Source organism: Apium graveolens, chromosome 3, assembly GCF_009905375.1.
Source record: "Apium graveolens cultivar Ventura chromosome 3, ASM990537v1, whole genome shotgun sequence".
In the NCBI taxonomy this organism is placed as follows: domain Eukaryota; kingdom Viridiplantae; phylum Streptophyta; class Magnoliopsida; order Apiales; family Apiaceae; genus Apium; species Apium graveolens.
In genome coordinates this window covers 23825114-23840464 of record NC_133649.1, presented here as the reverse complement: position 1 = coordinate 23840464, position 15351 = coordinate 23825114, and the positions used below count along the sequence as shown (strand labels likewise).

At 40.0% G+C, this 15351-nt stretch overlaps 1 non-coding gene across 1 annotated transcript; it reads right to left on the bottom strand.

Moving 5' to 3' along the window:
- Positions 1-1951: 1951 nt before the first annotated feature.
- Positions 1952-2058, bottom strand: LOC141715459 (small nucleolar RNA R71). The gene has a single exon (XR_012572222.1). It is a non-coding gene; the product is annotated as a small nucleolar RNA R71 (small nucleolar RNA).
- Between the last annotated feature and the right edge of the window lie 13293 nt (positions 2059-15351).

Genomic DNA, 15351 nt, shown 5'->3' with positions numbered 1-15351 from the left:
CGAGAGGAAAGGAATGGGCAGATTACGGCGAAGAAACGGAGCAAACCTGGAATTTTTCCAGTAGGGTCCTGCGCGCTCGCGCAGCAATGCTGAGCGGCCGTGCAGCAACCTGCGCGCCCGCGCAGCTATGCTGAGCGGCCGCGCAGGGTCGGGGAAAAAGCTGAATTATTTTAGACTTCTACTTCTGTTTGGCTTCCAAATTCTATGTAATCTGAGTTTTATGGGACTATTATATAGGTAGATTTGAGACGTTTTCATAGAGAATATGAAGGAGATTATGTTTTAGATTGTGTTTTACGCAAGAAGAGAAGGAGATAAGGAAGAAGACCGATTTAGCACACCGCAACGAAGAGGAAGCATATATTCTTGTGATTCTTGTTTCGTTGTAACGTTGGATGCTAGTTTTCTTGCTTTGACTTATTTACTCTTGTGACATACTCTGTTTTAATATAATTAGTTTAGTTATTATTTTCTTGTGTTTGTTTATCATGATTTCATATGAACCCATGATGGCGATAAGTTCTAATATGGGCTAATCGTGATCATGGGGTTTCAACGGATTTATTATGGAATTCTTTAGTTAATTGTTTAATACTTTAGTGTGTGATGATTGCATGATATCTAGTATTGGTTGTGCGTATTCGTCTTATGTGCGTCGCGAACATATAAGATAGGGTGTTAATCTCTTGTGAAGCGACGGTGGATCTTGAGATTTAGAACTTGCCATGCTAGCATAGGTTCATGTACGTTGTGCATGATTAGTGGGTAACTCTAACAGTTTTATTTGCCCTATGTAATCAAAAGGAATAACTTGTGCTTAAATCGTTGTGTTGTCAATTTCTGTAGACACATAGGAACTCAACATAATTGATGACTATTCAACTTCTATCTTAATTATGGATGTTTGGTAGAATGGTATTAGTACAATGAAAGTTGGCTTTTATCAGTTTCATGTTATTCGATTAATATCATCACTGTCACATGCTAAAGGTAATAACAATGGCTATAGAAGGAAGTAATAATGAAGTTGTGATCTCATGAGTGTTTTATTATTGATAATTTGAAGTGTTAGTTAAGTGGTTAATTAAGTAGTTAATTATAGTTAATATTTAATCAACAATTTTAAGTGTTATCTTAACATTGAGAAGTAATCATACATTGGTGAGTGAGTTTAATTAGACAATAACTTAGTCTGAGTCTCTGAGGGAACGAACTAGAAAGTATTCTATATTACTTGCGAACGCGTATACTTGCGTGAATATTAGTGCATGTTTTCGCCCTAACAAGTTTTTGGCGCCGCTGCCGGGGACTTGGCGTATTTGTTTAGTTTATGTACTTACCATCATTGGTCATTAGGACTCAGTGATTAGGACGTAGTAGTTACTTACTCTTGTCGGTTGTGTTTCAGGTACTTTAGCAAGCGTTTATGCAAACTCGTTCTCGTGCTCGCAAGATGACTTTAGATACAACTGAGGAGACAAACGCAGTTCTTGATATTCCGGAGAAGTTAGATTTTGAGGATTCGGATTCAGGCGCTGAGCAGAAAGAACCAGTAAACATGGGAGATCGTATTGTTCAAGCTGATCCAGCTCTTATGGATTTTTCTCGGCCTAAAATTGATGATATTCAGTCAAGCATCCTTCATCCGGCTATTCAAGCTAACACCTTTGAAATCAAGCCGGGCACTATTCAGATGGTGCAGAATTCTGTTTCTTTTGGAGGAGCGGCAACTGAAGACCCCAACATGCACACAAGAAATTTTGTCGAGATCTGCAGCACTTTTAAGTATAATGGCGTGACTGATTAGGCTATCAAGTTGAGGCTTTTCCCATTCTCACTGAGGGATAAGGCTAAAGACTGGTTACATTCTGAACCAGCTGGGTCCATCACTACGTGGCAAGATCTTGCGCAAAAGTTTCTGGTGAAGTTTTATCCAATGGCAAAGACTGCTGCTATGAGGAATGCTCTTACTCAGTTTGCGCAGCAACCTACAGAATCTATGTGCGAGGCTTGGGAACGCTACAAGGAAATATTGAGAAAATGTCCACATCATGGAATGCCGGATTGGATGGTAATCACTGGTTTTTATAATGGTTTGGGGGCCCAATCTCGGCCCATGCTCGATGCAGCAGCTGGAGGAGCCTTATGGGCTAAAAGCTATACTGAGGCGTATAATCTTATAGAGACAATGGCTGCAAATGAGCATCAAAACCCAACTCAGAGGATGACGTCAGGCAAGGTCGCAGGTATTCTGGAAGTTGATGCAGCCACCGCTATTGCAGCCCAGCTCCAAGCGCTATTAATGAAGGTTGATTCTCTGGCTACGTATGGAGTTAATCAAATAGCTATGGTTTGTGAGCTTTGTGCAGGTTCTCATGCTACGGATCAATGTTCTCTTGTCAACGAATCTGTTCAGTATGTGAATAATTATCAGCGACAATAGCAGCCTGTGCCAGCGACCTATCATCCTAATAACAGAAATCATCCAAATTTCAGCTGGGGGAATAATCAGAATGCTATTCAGCCAATATATCAGCAAGGAGTAAGTAAACAGTTTAACCCACCTGGATTCCAGCAACCACAGCAGTATGCTACAAGGCAATCATATCCTCAACAGGGAAGTGCAGCTGCACCTACTAGTGCTGATTTTGAGGAACTTAAGCTGTTGTGCAAGAGTCAGGCGGTTTCTATCAAGACCTTGGAAAATCAAATCGGTCAATTAGCCAATGCAGTGCTCAATCGTCAACCTGGCACTCTTCCCAGTGACACGGAAGTACCAGGCAGGAAGGAAGCTAAAGAGCAAGTCAAGGCTATCACCTTAAGGTCTGGAAAAGTAGCTGATGCTGAAAAGGCAAAAGAAGTCGAAGCTGAAGTTAGAGATGAAGAATCTAAGCAAAAGGAGAAAGTGGCGGAACCAAAAAAGACTACTGTTGAACACACTCTGCCTGAGGCTAATACAGGGGAGAAACAACTCTATCCTCCACCACCTTTTCCTAAGAGATTGCAGCAACAAAAGCTGGATAGACAGTTCGGGAAGTTTCTGGAGGTGTTCAAGAAACTTCACATCAATATACCTTTCGCTGAGGCTCTGGAACAAATGCCTAGTTATGCAAAGTTTATGAAGACTATTCTTTCAAGGAAGGTGAAACTGGATGACCTTGAAACCGTTGCTCTCACGGAAGAATGCAGCGCGGTTCTGCAACAAAAGTTACCACCAAAACTGAAAGATCCAGGAAGCTTCACCATTCCTTGCACCATTGGCAATCTAACTTTTGACAAGTGCCTTTGTGATTTGGGAGCAAGCATTAATCTGATGCCCTTGTCGATCTTTAAAAAGCTGGATCTGCCTGATCCAAAACCCACATACATGTCGCTACAATTGGCGGACCGTTCCATTACTTACCCAAGGGGTATAGTTGATGATGTGCTCGTCAAGGTGGATAAGCTCTTCTTTCCAGCAGATTTTGTTATTCTGGATTTTGAGGAAGATAAGAAGATTCCCATAATCTTGGGGAGGCCTTTCTTGGCTACTGGCCGTACCTTGATAGATGTGCAAAAAGGGGAACTTACTATGCGGGTCCAAGATCAGGATGTGACCTTCAACGTATTCAAGGCAATGAAATTCCCTACAGAAGATGAGGAGTGCTTAAAAGTGGATGTGATTGATTCCTCGGTTACTTCGGAACTCGAGCACATGCTAATGTCTGATGCATTGGAAAAGGCCTTAGTGGGGGAATTTGATAGTGATGATGAAGATAGCAACGAGCAATTACAATATCTGAACGCTTCTCCCTGGAAGCGAAAGCTGGACATACCATTTGAATCTCTTGGTACTTCTGACCTCAAGAACGCTGAAGGGAAGCTCAAACCATCAATAGAGGAAGCACCTACCTTAGAGCTCAAACCATTACCTGAACACTTGAGGTATGCTTTTTTAGGTGATTCATCTACGTTACCTGTTATTATTTCAGCTGACCTTTCAGGTAGTGAGGAAGACAAGCTCTTAAGGATTTTGAGAGAATTCAAATCGGCTATAGGATGGACCATAGCAGACATCAAGGGGATAAGTCCTTCATATTGTATGCATAAAATTCTGCTAGAGGAAGGTAGTAAGCCAACTGTGGAACAGCAACAAAGACTGAATCCCATCATGAAGGAGGTGGTGAAGAAAGAAATTCTGAAATGGCTAGATGCAGGCATCATTTATCCTATTTCTGACAGCTCGTGGGTGAGCCCCGTACAATATGTTCCTAAGAAAGGAGGTATCACTGTGGTCGCAAATGAAAAGAATGAGCTCATCCCTACTCGAACAGTTACAGGATGGAGAGTATGCATGGATTATAGGAAATTGAACAAAGCCATAAGAAAGGATCACTTTCCTCTTCCATTTATTGATCAAATGCTTGACAGATTGGCGGGACATGAGTATTTTTGTCTTCTGGATGGTTATTCCGGGTATAATCAGATTTGTATTACACCAGAGAATCAGGAAAAGACTACCTTCACTTGTCCATTTGGCACATTTGCTTTTCGTAGAGTTTCGTTTGGGTTATGTGGCGCCCCGGCCACCTTTCAGAGATGTATGATGGCTATATTCTCTGACATGATTGGAAATAACATCGAAGTGTTCATGGATGACTTCTCCGTCTTTGGACACTCATATGATGAATGTTTGAATAATCTGCGCGCCGTACTCAAAAGATGCGTGGAAACTAATTTGATGCTTAATTGGGAGAAATGTCATTTTATGGTGCGTGAAGGCATTATCCTTGGGCATAAGGTCTCTAGCAAGGGTCTGGAGGTGGACAAGGCCAAGGTGGGAGTCATTGAAAATCTTCCCCCACCCAATTCTGTGAAAGGAATCCGTAGTTTTCTTGGTCATGCGGGTTTTTATCGGCGATTCATCAAGGACTTTTCAAAGATATCTAAGCCATTGTGCAATTTGCTTGAGAAAGATGTGCCTTTCAAATTTGATGATGAATGTTTGGCAGCATTCGAGACTCTCAAGAAGAGTTTGATCACTGCACCAGTTATTACAGCACCAGATTGGACAGAACCGTTTGAGATGATGTGTGATGCGAGTGATTATGCGGTAGGTGCAGTTCTGGGACAGCGCAAGAAAAATCTCTTCCATGTGGTCTACTATGCGAGTAAGACTTTAAATGGTGCCCAATTGAACTACACCACTACTGAGAAGGAGCTTTTGGCTATAGTCTTTGGCTTTGAGAAATTTCGATCTTATCTGCTTGGTACAAAAGTAACAGTATTCACTGATCATGCAGCTATTCGCTATCTGGTTTCTAAGAAGGATTCGAAGCCGAGACTCATTCGTTGGGTGCTTTTACTTCAGGAATTTGAGTTAGAGATCAAAGATAGAAAAGGTACCGAGAATCAAGTAGCTGACCATCTCTCTAGGTTGGAGAATCCCGATTCTACTTCACAAGATAGGACGTTAATCAATGAATTTTTTCCGGATGAGCAGTTGTTTGCAATTTAGGAGGAAGAACCATGGTTTGCAGATATTGTAAATTATCTTGTCAGCAATATAATGCCTCTTAATTTGACATCCGCGCAAAAGAAGAAGTTTCTGCATGAGGTGAAGTGGTATATGTGGGATGAACCATATTTGTTTAGACAGGGAGTTGACCAGATCATCAGGAGATGTATCCCGTTCTGTGAGACGGAGGGGATATTACGAGACTGCCATTCCACGGTTTATGGTGGACACTATGGAGGTGAGAAGACGGCAACTCGTATTCTGCAAGCAGGTTTTTTCTGGCCTACTTTGTTCAAGGATGCTCATCAGTTTGTTTTAAGGTGTGATCGTTGCCAAAGAGTGGGAAATTTGTCAAGGAAGGATGAGATGCCATTAAATGTGATGCTTGAAGTCGAGGTCTTTGATGTGTGGGGAATCGATTTCATGGGGCCTTTTATTGCGTCTTGCAATAATCAGTACATCTTGCTGGAAGTCGATTATGTCTCAAAATGGGTCAAAGTTAAAGCTTTACCGACAAATGATGCAAAGGTAGTACTAAATTTTCTTCATAAGCAAATTTTCACAAGGTTTGGAACGCCTCGGGTAATCATAAGTGATGAAGGATCGCATTTTTGCAACTGTAAGTTCACTTCTATGATGCAGCGTTATAATGTGAATCATCGAGTAGCTACTGCCTATCATCCGCAAACAAATGGTCAAGCGGAAGTGTCTAACAGAGAGATCAAGCGCATTCTAGAGAAGGTTGTTTGTCCGTCAAGGAAGGATTGGTCTTTAAAGCTCGATGAAGCTGTTTGGGCTTACAGAACAGCATACAAAACTCCACTTGGGATGTCACCGTTTCAGTTGGTATACGGTAAGGGATGTCATCTACCGGCGGAGCTTGAGCATAAGGCCTACTGGGCATTGAAGAAATTGAACCTGGATTTAGATGCAGCTGGTATAAAAAGAATGCTTCAGCTTAATGAACTTGATGAATTTCGACTGCAAGCGTACGAGAATAACAAAATGTATAAGGAAAAGGTGAAGAGGTGGCACGATAGGAAGCTACATCCTAAGTTATTTGTGCCAGGGCAACAAGTTCTTTTATTCAACTCTCGGCTCTGACTTTTTCCTGGGAAGTTGAAATCAAGGTGGTCTGGACCTTTTATTGTCAAAACTGTGTTTCCACATGGAGCGGTGGAAATTTTTGAGAATGATTCGGACCAAGCATTCAAGGTTAACGGTCAGCGGTTGAAGCACTACTATGGGGACATGGCAAACCGAGAGGTGGTTAGTGCCATTTTGTTGACTACTTGAGAAAGGTACGGAACGTCAAGCTAATGACGAAAAAGAAGCGCTGCGTGGGAGGCAACCCATGAATTGTTGTTACAGGAACCCTTAGAAGTTAATAACCTATCCAAAAACACAAAAAAATCAGAAAACAGGGGCTGGAAAATTTTTTTTCCAGAGACCCTCTGCGCGCCCGCACAGCTTGCTACGCGCCCCCGCAGAAATGCTGAGCGGCCGCCCAGGGGTCGAGTTCCAGAAAATTTTTTGCAGTTCAGAAAAAAAAAACACAAAAAAACAGTTTTAGCCCATAAACCCACGAATTGTTCCCACTACCCCATCATTTTAACCCTTAATTCCCAAACCCTAATCTAATCCATACCCTATATATACATACACCTATCCTACATATCTCCCACAAAACTCCCTACACTTAAACCCTCTCACAAACATCAAAAATCAGTTCTTACACACTTCTATTCACAAATCAATGGCACCCAAGAGAGCACGCACTATTGATAGCAGCAGCACAGTTCCTACAGCTGATTCTTCGAGGGGCACTGCTACAAGGCCTCGGTTAACTGATAGAGCTGCGGAGGAGGAGTACACTAGGCTGTTGGGGAAGCCGATTCTGAAGGAGAGGGGGTTTTTACCATCAGGGAGGGATGGTGAGTTATTGCCCATGATTGCAGAGAAGGGGTGGATAGCTTTTTGTGAGTCACCCGAAGCAGTACCGATGAGCGTTGTTCGCGAGTTCTACGCGAACGCGAAGGCTGAAAAGAATGGGTTTTCTGTAGTCCGTGGGCTGACGGTTGATTATCATCCTGCGGCGATTCGCCGTGTGATTGGACAGCGAGAGAGGAAGCCCGAGGAGGAGAACTGGAATGAAAAGACTGCTGGGGATTTTGACTTGGATTTGATTTGTGCGACTCTCTGTCGACCGGGCACAGTTTGGAACCGCAGTCCAGCCAATAATGAGTATCGTCACTTTCCGGCGATCGCCATGAACAGGTATGCCCGTGCATGGAATGCATTTATATGTGCTAATATTTTGCCTTCTTCACATGCACACGAGGTCACAGTTGAGAGAGCACAGCTGTTGTGGGGAATTCTGAATGAGGAATACTATGTGGACCTTGGTGAGTTTCTACCAAGGAATTCTGAAGTTTTTGAGGGGAGCAAAGCATATGAACATCCCTTATGCATCCACGGTTACAAAGCTATGCCGAGCAGTGGGAGTGAACTGGCCGGCTCATGAGCAGTTACAGTTGCCAGCAGCTCCGATAGATTCTGGCACTCTGAATGGGATGTAGGAGTGGACCGGTGGTGAGCCTGAGGAGCATGGGCTGGGTTATCGTCTTCCAGGAGGGCGTCCAGCACGAGGTGCTACTATGGCCAGGCCAGGGCGTGGTGAGGCTGGTTCGTCGAGAGCTCAGGAGGGTGCTGGGCTGGGTGATGCCCATTATAGGAGGCTTTCACGGTGGATGGATGCCATGTATGAGACGCAGAGTAGGTTTGCTCAGGAGCTCACCCTTGCGTTAGGGACTGCTTTTCGAGGCCTTGGAGCTGATATTCAGTGGCCAGTTTTTGGTGAGGACTCTGCATACCCGCCGCCTGATACTCCACCCGCTGAGGGTGATGATGATGATGACTCCGAGTAGGTATACCCTGTGTTCCTTTCTACTACTTTCACTGAGGACAGTGAAGATTTTTAGTTTGGGGGTGGTAGTTAAGGAATATTGTGTGTGTGTCATTTAGTTGCATATTCATGATAGTTAGTTCATATAGTTGCATAATTTACGCCATATAGTTTTTTTTATGAATGTCATGTAGCTCATGCATTTACTATGATCCCTTTTGCAATGATTTATCGACTGAATTGTGATATTGATGCGAGTGTAGTGATAGCATTAAAGTGATATTAAGTTGTGTAGGTTGATATGCATGCTAGAAACAATTGTAAGTCCACTAAGTCTTAAAGAATGCGTAAGGGCTAGATTGTTGTTATGATTTGGTTGTTTTCAAGGTCAATCTATTTATTATGCTTAGAATTCGATTATAGGTTCTTAGTGATAAAGACATGAAAAAAGAAAAAAATTTGGAGAAAAAAATATGGAAGTTGTTGCTAGTTGTGGCTAGGCGTCAAATGGCTAGTAGCCGGCTCGCATATGTTGCGAGTAGTCTAGGGTTAAGCAAGATGGAGCGAAACGCACTTGCTCAGAAGTTATTTAAAAAAAAAAAAATTTGCATAATTGATCAAGAGTGGGCTCTTTGGTATTCGAGTTATTAAGTTCTTAGGGGACTTTGTGCCTAGTGACCTAAGGCTTTTAGAGTCTGGGATCCGCTAACCTAACGCTCGTTACATGGATACCATTGTATAAGTCTTTTGTGGACCTCACTCATTGCACGGTCAAATAAGCATTTGAGTTGTAAATAAAAAGCACGATTCCGTAGTAAGCTCCAGAGTTCTTGTAGTGTTGTATATCACTTTGTGCCTAGAATTTTTATTCTTTGTATAATTGTAGGATTGCCTTGAAGATAGTCTAGTCATAGTAATTGGTCTAGTTCCGAAGCATATCTGTTAAGCATTTGCACACACCACGTTTCTGGCTGTATGTCCGTTTGCATGAGTTTATTGATCTTTAGTTGTCTAACTGCATTCGTTGAGATGTGACAATTTGGTTGGTTAATTGTAGTAAAGGGGGATCGTTGCATTTTCATATAGATTGCATTCATGCATATTTTTATTTGTTTTGAGTCTGTGACGCTTGAGGACAAGCATCGATTTAATTTTAGGGGTGTGATAAGTGGCATTTTATACCACTTAGAACGTCTTAAAATGGCTTAAATTGGTGTCTTGAAATCAAGTATTTTGTGTATTTAATGCGTTTTTCTAGTGTTTATGCATTTCAGGGTATTAGTTGCATTTCGGGGGAGGAATCATCAAGAATAAGCCTTGGCATGTGTTCACCATTGCGAGAGGAAAGGAATGGGCAGATTACGGCGAAGAAACGGAGCAAACCTGGAATTTTTCCAGTAGGGTCCTGCGCGCCCGCGCAGCAATGCTGAGCGGCTGCGCAGCAACCTGCGCGCCCGCGTAGCTATGCTGAGCGGCCGCGCAGGATCGGGGAAAAAGCTGAATTATTTTAGACTTCTACTTCTGTTTGGCTTCCAACTTCTATGTAATCTGAGTTTTATGGGACTATTATATAGGTAGATTTGAGACGTTTTCATAGAGAATATGAAGGAGATTGTGTTTTAGATTGTGTTTTACGCAAGAAGAGAAGGAGATAAGGAAGAAGACCGATTTAGCACACCGCAACGAAGAGGAAGCATATATTCTTGTGATTCTTATTTCGTTGTAACGTTGGATGCTAGTTTTCTTGCTTTGACTTATTTACTCTTGTGACGTACTCTGTTTTAATATAATTAGTTTAGTTATTATTTTCTTGTGTTTGTTTATCATGATTTCATATGAACCCATGATGGCGATAAGTTCTATTATGGGCTTATCGTGATCATGGGGTTTCAACGGATTTATTATGGAATTCTTTAGTTAATTGTTTAATACTTTAGTGTGTGATGATTGCATGATATCTAGTATTGGTTGTGCGTATTCGTCTTATGTGCGTCGCGAACATATAAGATAGGGTGTTAATCTCTTGTGAAGCGACGGTGGATCTTGAGATTTAGAACTTGCCATGCTAGCATAGGTTCATGTACGTTGTGCATGATTAGTGGGTAACTCTAACAGTTTTATTTGCCCTATGTAATCAAAAGGAATAACTTGTGCTTAAATCGTTGTGTTATCAATTTCTGTAGACATATAGGAACTCAACATAATTGATGACTATTCAACTTCTATCTTAATTGTGGATGTTTGGTAGAATGGTATTAGTACAATGAAAGTTGGCTTTTATCAGTTTCGTGTTATTCGATTAATATCATCACTGTCACATGCTAAAGGTAATAACAATGGCTATAGAAGGAAGTAATAATGAAGTTGTGATCTCATGAGTGTTTTATTATTGATAATTTGAAGTGTTAGTTAAGTGGTTAATTAAGTAGTTAATTATAGTTAATATTTAATCAACAATTTTAAGTGTTATCTTAACATTGAGAAGTAATCATACATTGGTGAGTGAGTTTAATTAGACAATAACTTAGTCTGAGTCTCTGAGGGAACGAACTAGAAAGTATTCTATATTACTTGCGAACGCGTATACTTGCGTGAATATTAGTGCATGTTTTCGCCCCAACACTTGCTCAGATGAAAGGAGTGGATTTTCCTCTTCCAAAGCCTGATGAAGACAAGCTTTTGGGTAGAAGTATTACAAAGCACAAAGAGACCATGGATGTGGCTGTAAGGAGGAACATGGCTATTATCTTCAGAGAGGGAAAGAGCATATGTGTGATGCAAGGACATTCCAAATTCTCAATAGCCAAGAGGGAAGAAACCAGAAGGTTGAAGGAAGAAGCCAAACAGCTAAAGGCTGACAAAAGAGCACAAGCAAAGCTTGAAAAACAGCTAAAGTCAAGTCAGGCTGAAGAACAGAAAGAAATTGAAGACAAAAGTGAAGATGAAGCTGTGGGGGACATGATTGATACTGATATGGAAGAGAGAAGTAAGGAAAGAGAAGAATGGCAGAAAGGGAACAGAAAGAAGGCCAATGCAAAGAGAAAGATGGTAGATAAGACTGAAGAAACCCAATCAAAATCCAAACCACTGCCTTCTATTCTTGAACCCATTATGCCTGACCCCTTCATGAACATTCATGGTGAAACAATCATTCCCAAGGAGGAACCAATTGATTGGGACACTATCAAATTGCCCACCTTCCTAACCTCTTCTCCACCATCAAAGAAGCAGAAAAGAAGAATCAAATCAACACCCTCTAAAGCCTCAATCAGATTCACACAGAAGCCTAAGCCTAAGCCTCAAGCCTCTAAGGATGATTATGTTCACATCTGTGACATAAAAGAATTTTCAGACATTGAACTCTATCTGGATGAGCTGGAGGAAGTAAGGGGAATAGCTGCCTACAGACAGCTACCAGAAAGACTAGTGTTCAAATACAAAGGAGATGGGGAAAGAACTTGGTCTCTTTACAGAATTCTGAATGAAGGCTACTCTACCTTGATTAGAGTCTACTCAGTCATACAAAGGGATTCTGGCTTTACCAGGACTGCCAAGACTGAGATTCTCAACAAGATTGCCAACATAAGGAAAACTTCGAGGGAGCCCAATGCCTTGCCTAGAACATTACTCATTCAAGAAAGAGGAATAATAGTTCACAAATCACCTCATTGGTTGATGGAGTTCAGAGACAACAAAGGAGTCAGAAGATTTTTCAGAATTGAAGATCAGCTCAAGATTGCCAGTAATGAAACTCTCAAGGATATGCAATCTAAGTTGGACATCAATGAAGAAGATGAAGCTGAATTCTACAAACAACTTCAACTTCAAATAGAGGAGAATGACAGGAGGCTAGGAAAGAAAACAAGGGATCAAAGGAAAAGAAATTAATCTGCTCAGGCTAAAGGAGCACCCTTGGAAACAATGTAATTCTTCAATTCCATCTCAACATACACATTTTTGCAACACTTTTGAATTTGAGCTTTATTACAGTTTATATATTTGTCAAGTGTTTTGTTATCATCAAGCTAAACCCAAATTTATGCCTACAGTTCTAGTAGACATAAATAGGGGGAGATTGCTAGGAATATGTGTATTAGTTTGATGATAAGTTAAACAAAACACTTAAGTAGAAATCTAGTGTTTGTATCCTCAACGGATAAGACCATCTTGGCTATCCGTTGAAGGAGTAGCTTTACTTAGCAATAAGTTTAGTATTGTAGCACATTTCATTCTCTGGATTCAAGTTGTAATTCTTAGATGTTGTAGGAAAGTATCAGTCATGTTGACTACTAGTGGATATGCAAATAGAAGGGTTAATTGTAAATATTTCATGCCTTGTAATTTTGTATAAGTGAAGAAGTATCAACTGATATTGAAGACCTTCAACGGATAAGAAACAAAGCTTCAACAGATGTCTCTAATGCTTCAACGGATAATATTCATCAACGGATAAGTGCTTCAACGGATAAAGACTTCAACTGATAATGCATCAACGGATAAAGCTTCAACAGATAAAGCCTCAACGGATAAGACATCAACGGATGAAAGCTTCAACGGATGCTTAGTTCATTAGCAGTTGATAGTGATAATTCATAAGCTGACAGAGGCACATGGGTTGACAGAGACAAACTGGAATGTGGAAGCCTCTTGGAGGAATCAAGAAAATGCAGCATTTCCATTCTGGTGCAAACAAGGAAGTGTTCAAAGATTCACAGATTATCCTAGATTGCATTGGATAGAGAAATGAAGAAGAAACATGTGAAGAGCCTTTTTAATTGTATTTTACAGTTTTGTCTTCACTTGTAAACTTGGTGATATATAAACCAAGTAGCAGCTAGTAATTAGAAATGAATTTTCCAGAGCTGTTTAGAAAAATCCAGAGAGAAAATCATCTAGTTTGTACTAGGAAGCAGTTGTGATTTAATTCTTTGAATCACAGATTTTCTGAAATAACACATCTCTGGTGGAACAACAAATCCACCAGAAAAGTTTTTAAGTTCTCTGTGTTCTTTACATTTGTGTTTGAATATATATCTGTCTGCATTGGCTTCAAGCAATTCACACACACTTGTTCTCAGAAACACTTAGCCTTAGAAACTGCTCAAAACTTGAAAAAGTTTTGAGATTTACATTCAACCCCCCTTCTGTAAATCTCATTGTTAGTCCACTGGGAATAACAGTAACAAATTAAAATAATATAGAACTCGATATGAATTAAAATATAAATTGGTAGAAGAAGTTGAATTTAACATAGATTATAATGATATAGAGTTTGATATAAAATAGAATTGAAATTGGTAAAGTAATACAGGAAGTTGACTTCAATATCAATTAGAATTAGAATTGATCGACCCAATAATTAGAATTGAAATAATTAAGTAAGGGTAATAAAGTAATTACAGCAAGTACCGACCGACCAACTACCAAAATTTTAATATTTCGTCTATTATAATATATTATAGATGTTGTATCTACATGACTGTCACAATATTACATTTCAGTTGGGCCTGAGATGATGATGTAGTCAATGGACATTGCATTGTGATGGCTCAAGCCATTATTAGAATCCATATAGTCCACCTTGTGTTGTACTAGTATCACTACAAGAAAAACGGGTAAATACGACCGTCCAAAAACCGGTCGTATTGCATTGTGATGGCTCAAGCCATTATTAGAATCCATATAGTCCACCTTGTGTTGTACTAGTATCACTACAAGAAAAACGGGTAAATACGACCGTCCAAAAACCGGTCGTATTTAGTTAAATACGACCGTTTTTGGTCGTATTTAACTAAATACGACCGGTTTTTGGACTGGTCGTATTCGGTCGAGTCATATTTAGTAACCGGTCGAATTTAGTATACAGAGCGGCTAAATTCGACCGCTTAAATTCGACCGAAAGTGGTCGAATTTGTTTTTCACCAAAAAATTGAAAATCCCGCCCAAAAATTTGAATTTTTTGAAAAAATTTGAAAAGTCCGCCTAAAATATAAATTCGACCATATATGATTGAAAACATTATTCTAAATTCGACCGTATGCGGTCGAATTAACGAGCACATATTTTTTTAAAAAAATCTCGCCGGAAAATTTTCAAATTCCGACGAGCTTCAAAAAATCCGGCAACCATTCCGATAACTCCGATGTTTCCAAAAGTTGAATTTTTCAGTTTAATTTTACACATCAAATTAGTCTACATCGTTCCCACAATCCCAAAATGACCCCAATAATAACATATCAATGATATAATTCATTTTCCGATCAAAATGGTAACTTTTCCGGCCAAATTCAAAATCAGATTAATCTTTGTGAAATTCGACGCTTAATATCACAAAACAAAGCTAATAACGTATACAATTGATTATCAACAATTATATTAACATAAAACAATTATCAAGAACAAAACAATGAATCAATAATCATACCAAATTCGATTTTACACAAATTTCAAGTTTGCACTTCGAAATTTTCATATACATACTCCTCCAACTTTCCTAAACACAAACTCATAATCAAAAACGAAATTAAAACACAAAATTTCAAAGACCCACCTAATTTTTGGTTCGGAAAATAAAGATAAAAGATGGATTTTGGGATGAGCGTGTTTATATGAGTTGTAGAAAAATAGAAGAGAAAGGGATTTGTAAATGATGAAAAGGAGGTTGACCGGAAAAAGAAAGAAATTTGCCGGAAAAAAGAAAGAGGAAAGGAGCAGGGGAGGGGCGGGGGAGAGCAGGGGAGGGAAAAGGGGGGTGACGGGTGGGGTGGGGGTTGGGGTTTTATTTTAGTTTATTAATAGTTTAGTTTTATAAATGCAAAATCAACCTTTAGATTATTTTTTAAGAGGTTGAATTTGGTGCGTTGGATCTAAATCACGCGGATCGCTGACATGGCACTAAATTTAACTGTCATCGGTTGTATTTAGGAGTGTCAATTTATATTTGTTTCAC